Consider the following 10,124-nt stretch of genomic DNA (forward strand, 5'->3'; position numbering starts at 1 on the left):
TTTGTATAGAACATTTTGAATTGTAAAGTGGGGCACACAGATAGAATGTTTTATTTTGTATTGTAAGATGGGGGACATTTATATACATACATGTGTATATTTACAAAAGAACACCAGAAAAATAAACCAAAGGGGGGGGGGGAATATATATATATATATAATATATAAAATATATATATATTATATATATAATATATATAATTATATATAATATATATACATAATACATATTACATATATACATAATACATATTACATATATACATAATACATATGTATATATATTATAATATAATAATAATATATAATAATATATATAATTATATATACATAATACATATATACATAATACATATGTATATATATTATATATACATATATATAATATATACATATATTATATATATAATATATATACAAATATATAATATATATAATATATACATATATATAATATACATACATATATATATACATATATATATATATATACACATACACTTGTCTGTATAGACGGAAAGGAAAGGGAAGGATGACAGGGACAGAGGCAACATTTCTCTGATATACAACTCGATATATAATTTTGAATCATACTAACTTAGTATCACATACAGGAGAAACAAATTAAGAACCCCATTTTAAAATTTATTTATTTATTTATTTATTTTTATTTTTGCCTGCGTTGGGTCTTCATTGCTGCCTGCGGGCTTTCTCTAGCTGCGGCGAGCGGGGACTACTCTTCGTTGCGGCGCACGGGCTTCTCATTGCGGTGGCTTCTCTTGTTACGGATCACGGGCTGTAGGCGTGTGGGCTTCATTAATTGTGACATGTGGGCTCAGTAGTTGTGGCACACGGGCCTAGTTGCTGAGGCGTGTGAGATATTCCCAGACCAGGGAACGAACCCGTGTCCCCTGCATTGGCAGGCGGATTTTTATCCACTGCACCACCAAGGAAGCCCCAAGAACCCCATATTTTGAATATAACTCCTTGGTGAAATATATTGTAAGGACAGAAAAAACAGCAAGAAAAAAATGTAGATGTTATTCAGCAGCTTTATTTTAGAGGTAATATTGTTACTGCTATTTAGAAATTATTTTATGTACCTTGTTGGATATAGCAAATAGTATTTTGTACTTTTTTCAGTGTAAAAAAAAAAAGATATAAAATTAAAGAAGTATGAACTTATTTTTATTTATTTTCAAAGTATATATTTTACTCTAAAAGCAACAACAACCCTGCAGCAAAGAGCACTATAGTGCCCTCATTTTGGATTCTAAATACCATTTATAAATAAAATGAGTTAAGGCTCCTTGGTGATATGACTGATTCTAGAACTGAGATAGGAAATGTACAGAAGAACATGTACCAGAAAGCCAGGAAGCAATAAAAGAACTAATGGGTTGGCCCTAAATGACACAGGAACCACTTGGAAGTTGATCCCACAGGACAAAGATAAGACAGTTTGGGCAACAAGTAGAAAAATAACTGGAATTGATAACTAACATACTGAATATATAAAAACCCATGAATTTATAATGATACTCAAAAAAAGAGAACAAATAAGTATACACAAAATATCATAGGTGCTAGGGGGGAACAACTCATTACTATAAAAACAACTTAGAGTAATAATAGAGGAAAAATTAAGTATTGGTCAGGTGACTTCAAATGACTTGTATTTTGGAATAACCAAAAAGTCCTGATCAATAAGGAAATGTTATTCTTTACAGAAAAATTCCATGGAAATTGAGTAGAAGGAATTATAGAATTAGAAAATATCATTTTGCACTGCTGCTTAAATGACAGGTTTGGGCAATGATAATGAATATATACTACAGACATTTGGTGAATAATGGATAAGGAACTGAATATTTACATGGTATCAATGTATCCCAAGCTCATCACTGGGGAAAAAACACAATGATACAATGCAGGAGTCATTTTGTTACCACCTGAACCCACTGAACTATCTTAGGATACAGCCAGTAGACACAAATCCATATGTGACCCATTTATTTCAACTGGTAAATAACATGAAAAATTGGGGGTGGGGGTGCAGAACATAATATTGTTTTATACTATAAGTGGTTTAAGAGGCATAAGTAACAATTGCAACATGTGGACATATTTTTGGATGCTGATTAGAACAAACTATACGAAGACATTTTTGAGCAACAAAAGAAATTTGAATATGGACTGGGTTTAGTAAAGATATCAAGGTATATTTTAGGTATGATAATGGCATTGTGGTTATCTAGAAATTATTCTTTATAAAGACATGCTGAAATATTTAAAAGGGAAATATTAATGTCAGGGATTTGATTTAAAATGTTTAATCAAATTTCAAAAATAAGGACAAAAAGGATAAAGAAAGTGTGGTAAGACAGTGTTAATTTTAAAACTGAATGTTAAAGGTATGGGGACTTATTATGATATTCTATCTACCTTCAAACTACAGTGAAAATTGTATGATATTTTCCAAAGTTTTTAAAAATTTTTTTGGGGGGGGACAAAATCCATCACAGTAATTTAAAAATTTCTTTTTGTTGATACCTAGCAATTTTTTTGCTTCTTATAGTGATATTTGAGAAATTAACTGCATTTTATCTCTTAAAAAGCCTGCAATGAGGAACTAATTTGAATGACAAAAGCTGGAACAACTGAAAAGCAAAATAAATACTATGGTACTAGATTGTAACTCAAAATATAAATATACCCAAGTTCATACTGATAAATTACTGGATAAATAGAAGGAAAGAGATAAATCTTCCTTACAAAAGAATTAAAAATAATTTATATAGATACTTCCTCCTCCTCCTTAATTGTGGGCTGAACTTAGTGAGTTGCTTCCCAAAATAGCACATGAAAATGTTAGAAAAAGAACTTTTCAGTGGAGAAAGCTGGCAAACCCTACCTTAGCCAGCAGATCAAGTCAGCACCACCAATGGTAACTCATGCTGATAGCGCGTTCCCACTGATGTGATGTGATGCACTTCTTTGGTACCCTCTCCCAAATCCATAACCTCAGTCAAGTCATGATAAAAACATCAGACAAACCCAAACTGAGACATATTTTACAAAATACCTGATCAGTTCTCCTCAAAACTGCCAAGGTCATGAAAAACAGGGAAAGACCAAGACACTGTCATGGACAGAGGCAACAAATGAGATACAATTAGGAAATGCCATGTAGAATTCACGACTGGGTCCTGGGACAGAAAAATGTCATTAGTAGAAAGAATAGAAATCCAAATAAAGTCTAGTTTAGTTCATAGTGATGGACTAATGCTGATTTCTTAGTTTTGACAAATGCACCAGGATTATGTAAGATGTTAGCAATGGCGACAACTAGGGAAAGAGTATGTGACAACTCCTGTATTATCTTTGTTACATTTCTATAAATCTATAATCCTTCCAAAATAAAAAACTTATTAAAAATAAATTTCTGATCAAATTTAAAAACTTAATATATTATTTGAGTCCTAGCAAAAATAGCAATTAGGCATTAGAAAAGAGGCCTTTACAGGACTGCAGGTGGGGAAGGACACCATTGAACTGCATAATACTAGAGAAAGTGGGAGAATTGTCCTGGGACTAAAGCCTGGAAGAGAGGCAGGCTAATGGGAGCTTTTATCCACTTACAGATTAACGCCTCTGTGGGAGAGGAAAAGGAACCTTGTAGGAGTCAAGTCATAACTAAAGAGAGGGATGCTATACATAGAACATAAGCAGAGCATTTTCCCAGCTCAAAGCTTTTAGCCAGTCACAGATGAGCTTGGGGAAGGCCTGGTAGTTATAAAAACCAGATTCCAGTTTCAGCTCTGCCAGTAATATGCTGACAGTGAACAAGTCATGTAATTTTTCTCATTCTTGATTCTCTCAACTATGGGTTGAAATTCATCCACAGCTTTGAGTCTATGAATTTATAAAGGCAAATTTTTTAATCCCTTTGGATATTTGAATGAAGCTTTATATTTGACAATGACATAAAAATTAAAATATATTGCAATATGAGAGGGATATAAAAATAGTTTCGGTCAGCATATAAAGCTCTAAATTCTCATTTTGGCAAGTCCTTGGTTATGGCAGGAGGTAATTTATCATACAATTACAATGTATGTAGGTTTGACCATAGAGAGTCATGCCTTTAATTCCTGAAGTATTCATCAAACTTGCTATAATATTACCCGCAAGTATCATTCAGAAGCAGAGGAACTTGTTGGACTGCACCATGAATGTGCAGTCAGCAAGGTCCAGATGATGAGAAAAACTACAGCCCAATTTTTCAATAGATGAATTGTAAGGAAAGAAGAGGATTGATGAGGGACTTATTAAAAGAGACTTAAAAGTCATATTAAGTTTAAAAAGGGAAAGGATAAATATAAAAGCATGCATATCTGGGTTATAAAACTAAAAATGAAGTGATCATTATGAACTTCAGGATAATAGTTACTCATGGGGAGACAGAGAATTTGTAATTGTGGTGGGACACATGGATGGGGCTTCTAGGTGACAGGCAAAGTACTATTTTTTGACCTGAGTAGTAGTTCCAAGGGTGTTAGCATTTTAATAATTCTTTACAGTATACATTTGTTTTGTGTAGTTTTCACCCTTTATTTTATTATAATATGTAATAAAATCTTCATGTGTTGCTGGCAGAATGCTGTGTGCTCCATTTACAAAAATGAATAGGAAACTTTTCCTGTAATCAAAGGCTAGAATCAAGTAGAAAAAAAAAAGGTGACAAAATGAGCAACAGAAGCTTGCAATGCTTATTATGAAATCACATATTAGATAGAGTAAAATCCAATGGATGGGGTGTAGTTTTGCCTAGTTAAGTTATAAGTGTTTTTGAAGGAGAGATAATGCAACGCTTAAGCTTAATATTTAAAGGTTAATCACTGTTTTCAAATTGACAAGAGGATGGAGCCATCCAGAAAGAAGGGGCTGATTATTTTACTAAAACGTCTTTTTTAACAGGTAAAATCATGACTCATACAAATGTAAAATAAATATGTATCTAAGATTTTATTTAACTCCCTAGTTAATGAAGGAATTAGTAAGATGAGATGTTATAGGTGGTTCACAAAAGAATTCAAGATGCACACACATATTGGTCATCAGGAATGCTAAAATGACTTTACAAATAGATACAAAATTCATCAATATCCATAGGGCAGTAATCAAATGCATCTCCACTGGGCTAATCTGTGTTTATGTGAACCAGAAGCATGGGCATTACTATCAGTGTTCAACAATTTATAGAACTGTCAAATACCTCAAAGACAATGAGAAGGGAAGATAACTCCAAAGGGTGAACTAGACAGAAGGGATGGGGTGAGAAAAGAGGCTGAAAAGGTGGACAGGGGCCATATCATGAAGCTGAGTGAAGCCTTTTATTTCGTATGGCACTAGGGAATAAGCAGAGACAATTCTGAGTGGCCCTGGGGGTTGTTTTCTCTTCTTCTTCTGTAGCTTAGGAATAATTTAGTATAGCAGTTGTGAGTTAGATCAGTGGAAAAGTAGTAAACTCTGGCATTTCCTTAACTAAGACTCTCCCATTGATACACAGATGCTATCTGTCCTCCTTTCCTTATAAATATTTTGAGTGACTGAGGGGAAGCTTTACCCTTGGCGCCCTTCTGTGAAATGTCCAGTGCAGCTATGCCCATGGCAGGCATGCTTTTACGTGGAATAAGGCAAGTGTGGAAGATTTTGTGTGCTTTGCTGCTTCTCTGCCTGTCAGTTTCCTCAGTAAACCAAATGTAATATTTTCACTGTGGAAATGTTAGGAATGTTAGTATCTTTTCCCCCTTTTGCATTAGAGGTAGTCAATGAATTTGTTTTCCGTTTAATTTTGTTTTACTGTTACAAGTAGCAGTAGTAATATTTTGATTTTCAAATTAACATAATCAGATAGAATTTTGGAAGAACTAGTGTGAGCCAGTATTCACACTGTGTTGCTGTGTTGAAAAATAACCAAATTAGAAACTAACACACCATTGTAAAGCAATTATACTCCAATAAAGATGAAAAAAAAAAAAGGAAAAAAAGAAAGAAAAATAACCAAATTGCTCTGATTGAAAGCAGTTTGGGAAGAATTATGGAAAGGAGACTCGATGTGTTTTCTGGAATGTAAGTTCTTTTAGTGTTCCCTTACCTCATGCTGGTTATACAGTTTATTCTCAAAATGGCTGGTAAAATAGTACTGATTTTGACTACTTGATTGGTCATAGAACATGGGTGTTTCCTAGATAACATCAAATGCTCAGACTTTCAGGTAGAACTAATTAGGCAATTAGCCCTTTACTTGAAAAGACTTATTTGGCGTTATAGAGTTAAATTTTTCATTCAATGCACAGTTGAATGAAAGAGACAGTTCTATCCCCTCTTACTTCAATCTCCTTCATTCCCCTACAATTTATCAGCTGAAGAACTGGGCTGTAGTTCCCCCCACAGCTGGGATCTCACTGCTGGCACCTTCATGGTGCAGTTAAACATGTTCCTCTGTCCTCTGTCATTCCTGCAGATTGGCAGTTGGGTCCAGAGACTGGACATCAGATTTGATCTCTTTGGAAAACTGTAAGTAGAATATGGTCCGGCTATAGGAAGTACATAATGTCTGCTTGTCTCTTTTTGTGATCTTAGCCACCGTTGAAGTTTAACACCTGTATCTAATCATTTGTTGTTGGTTCAAAAAGCTGAGATTTTAATGATATTATTTCACTTTTGTTTGTCAGAATATATCTATTAAAGCAATAGTTTCTCTTATTCACTCTTTGGTTACCAATGGTAGAGTTAATAAGATATGTAGGATAACTTCTTAATTGTTCCCTTTATTAACCAGTTTTCATTTTAATGGATTAATTTCTATAATCCTCTGCAGGTAGGCAATTCTTTTTAAATATTGCTATGCACCCATAGATGAAAATAAGTTTGATGTATTCAATCCACTCTCGTTATTAAAAGTACTGAAAGTCTGATCGTCCTGTTGTGGTTAGTGGAAGACTAGTAAGTTGGCCCTTGAATAATTTGAATTGACTCCATTAGTCTTTGATAACTTCCCTTCTAACGGATATGGCAAGATTTGCCAGGCTCAGCTCGTGCATTTCCTGTCTCAGACCTCAGCAATGTCTCCACTAAACCTAGGTCGCTTTTAGTGAGAAGTGACACTTCAAGACCACAATATGAGTCTCATCACTAAAGCATTAGTCATTGTATCTAGGTCTTAATAGTGGAAAGAAGTAGGGAATATTTATAGGTAGGGAAAATATACAGCCTAGCTCCATCCAACATAAAAGACTAGAAACAATAACCAACCCAGTAACAACTTCCCAAATTTATCCTGATACAATCAAACTTCAAGACTAAGGAGATTTAAATTAAACTCTTCCTTATTGCATCTACATGTCCCTTATTCCACCCTAAAATTCTGCTTCTCAAGGACACAGGAGATGATAAATAAGAATATCCACTAATTATTCATTTTGAAAATTATTCTCAGAATACTAATACTACCACCAATGTAATTATTGAAATTAAAGCTAGGAAAGCTTTCTTGAATCCTGGCTCATTCTAAAAGTATAAGAAAACTAATTTCATGTGAAAATAAACAACAGAAATGTATCAAATTCAAATTCCATGCAAAGTTATCATAAGAAGAGAAGAGAACAAGGAACATAATCATATAAATGCACATATTCACAAAAGATAAGTATGAAACTCAGCCTCATTTTAGTAGGTCTTAATTTCTCCTAATGCCAAGGAAAAGACGACAAAGATTCCGACTATCAACTTTCTATACTGAAGTTATAAAACAATAATATTAGGCTAGAATATAAATGAGAGTGCAATGGTTGGAAATGGGCTGTTGAAACTAATAATATTTATAAAGTACCTGTTTGTTGAGAAACTTAAGAAAACTAATTGAAAAGCTATGAGTAATTCCATGAGCAATAATAGCAGTAATGGAATTCATTAAGGTAACAGGATATATATGTGTATGTGTGTGTGTGTGTGTGTGTGTGTGTGTGTGTGTGTGTGGTAAAAGACGGCCATGATCATGATGGTTTAACCGATATAACACATATAACAAATATATAATACAACTGTTTTCAGACACTGAAAACAGGCAACATAGACATGCGATCCTTAACAGAAGAGAGACAGATGAAGTGAGCCATACAACTTCAACTGCCTTCTTTGAAGACTTCAGTGCAGGGAAGAAATGTAAGGCTCATTTAGAGACTGAGAAGTTTACAGGGGTACTCCTTAAATAGAGCAAAAAGTACTATTTTAAGTTGAGGAAATAGTGATCTGCATTCAGTGAGAGCAAGAGGGCTGAAATTTGCAAGACAAAGTACTAAAAAGAGCTCAAGAAATTTGTACAAGGGTACCTTTGAGTCTGGTTGAACACCAAGCAGCTCTCATGCAGGATAAAACTCCACAAGTATTGACAGAGGATACCTACCGTAAGATATAAGTTAATCTTCAGAGCTCACACAGGGCTAAGGGACATTCAAATACTTAATATCCAGAATAGCAAAGCTTTAATGAACACTCTGAGAATTCATTAGAAATTTAAGAATCTTTGTATCTTAGTAATTAAGGCTATTCTAGGCTCACCATAACAAAGTTTAAATAAAAGTCTTTATGGACAAACCTGATACTCGGATAACTGCCTCACCAAGACCAACTCTATCATCATTAAATGAAGACTAATAAAGTCCTGATATTTAACATCACAAAATTCAAAATGTTTAGCATCAATAAACAATTATTAGACATCTGAAAGAGTAGGAAAACGTGCTATTAGCCGGAGAAAAATTGGTATAAAAGCAGACCCAGAACCACAGTGATGAATTTTCAAAAAAGGACTTCAATACAGGTATTTTATATACGTTCAAGTACTTCAAAGAAAAAGAACATAAAGAAAAAATGCAAACTATAAAAAAATGGAATTTCTGGAGCTGAAATTTTAAAAATTACAGAATAAACCTAAAACAGATTAGGCACTGAGGAAGAAAAGATCAGTGAAAATTTCTATCAAGACATAGCAATGAAAAATATCTGAGGAACAGAGAGAAAAGAGGCTGAAAAAATTGGATAGTTCCGAAGTGACCAGGGGAACAATGTCAAGGGGTCAAACATACCTGTAATTGGAATTTCTGAAAATGGAAGAAAGAGAAAAAAAAAAAAAAAATAGGAGAATCAACACCTAAAAGTTTCCAAATTTGATGAAAACTATAAAACCACACATCCAAGAAACTAAACAAATCCCAAGTAGAATGAATATCTTTCATATCATAATCAAATTTTTAAAAATCAGAGACAAAAAAAAAATCTGAAAAGTAGCGACAGAAAAAGATACATTAGAGCATAAGAACTATGATACAAATTACCACTGACTTTCTCATCAGGAATAATGGACGCCAGAAGACAAAAATGCAACATCTTAAAAGCGTTGGAAAAAAACCACAAAACAACGCGACTGTCAACCTAGAATTCTATCCTATGAGAATACTCTTCAAGCTAAAGGATAATTGTGCCCCAAATGATTATCAGCTCAAGTCATCATGCAGCATTCACCCTGTTTTTCTTCTCCTGCTTCCACCTGTCTGCACACACACAGAGTAAGCCCACACATCTCCCAATTCTCTTTCAGACCTTTGGACAGCTCTTTAATGTAATTTACTTGTGTCCATGTTTTCACAGTCTCTCTCTCCATAGTTCTATCAGCCTGTGAAGAGCACATCTTACACACAATTTCAGCAAATCTTATGAAAAATAGTAAATTCCTGTCTCATACTCCTCTGAATATAGTAATTCAAATATAGTCTTAGGGACTAGAAGATGTCCTTGCTCATCTGCCCTTGCCCTCATTCACCTTTACAAAACTAAACCTCATATATATATATAGTGAGTGCTAATAAATACTAGAAACTAAAGGACTTCGTGGTGGAAATGAAATCTGCATTATCAACATCTGTTTCCAGCTAGACTTGCCATAAAATGCCCTCCTGTACAATATTTTTTTTTACATTTTATTTATTTATTTATTTATTTATGGCTGTGTTGGGTCTTCGTTTCTGTGCGAGGGCTTTCTCTAGTTGCGGCAAGTGGGG

Source organism: Eschrichtius robustus, chromosome 3 (genome assembly GCF_028021215.1).
Source record: "Eschrichtius robustus isolate mEscRob2 chromosome 3, mEscRob2.pri, whole genome shotgun sequence".
Lineage (NCBI taxonomy): Eukaryota > Metazoa > Chordata > Mammalia > Artiodactyla > Eschrichtiidae > Eschrichtius > Eschrichtius robustus.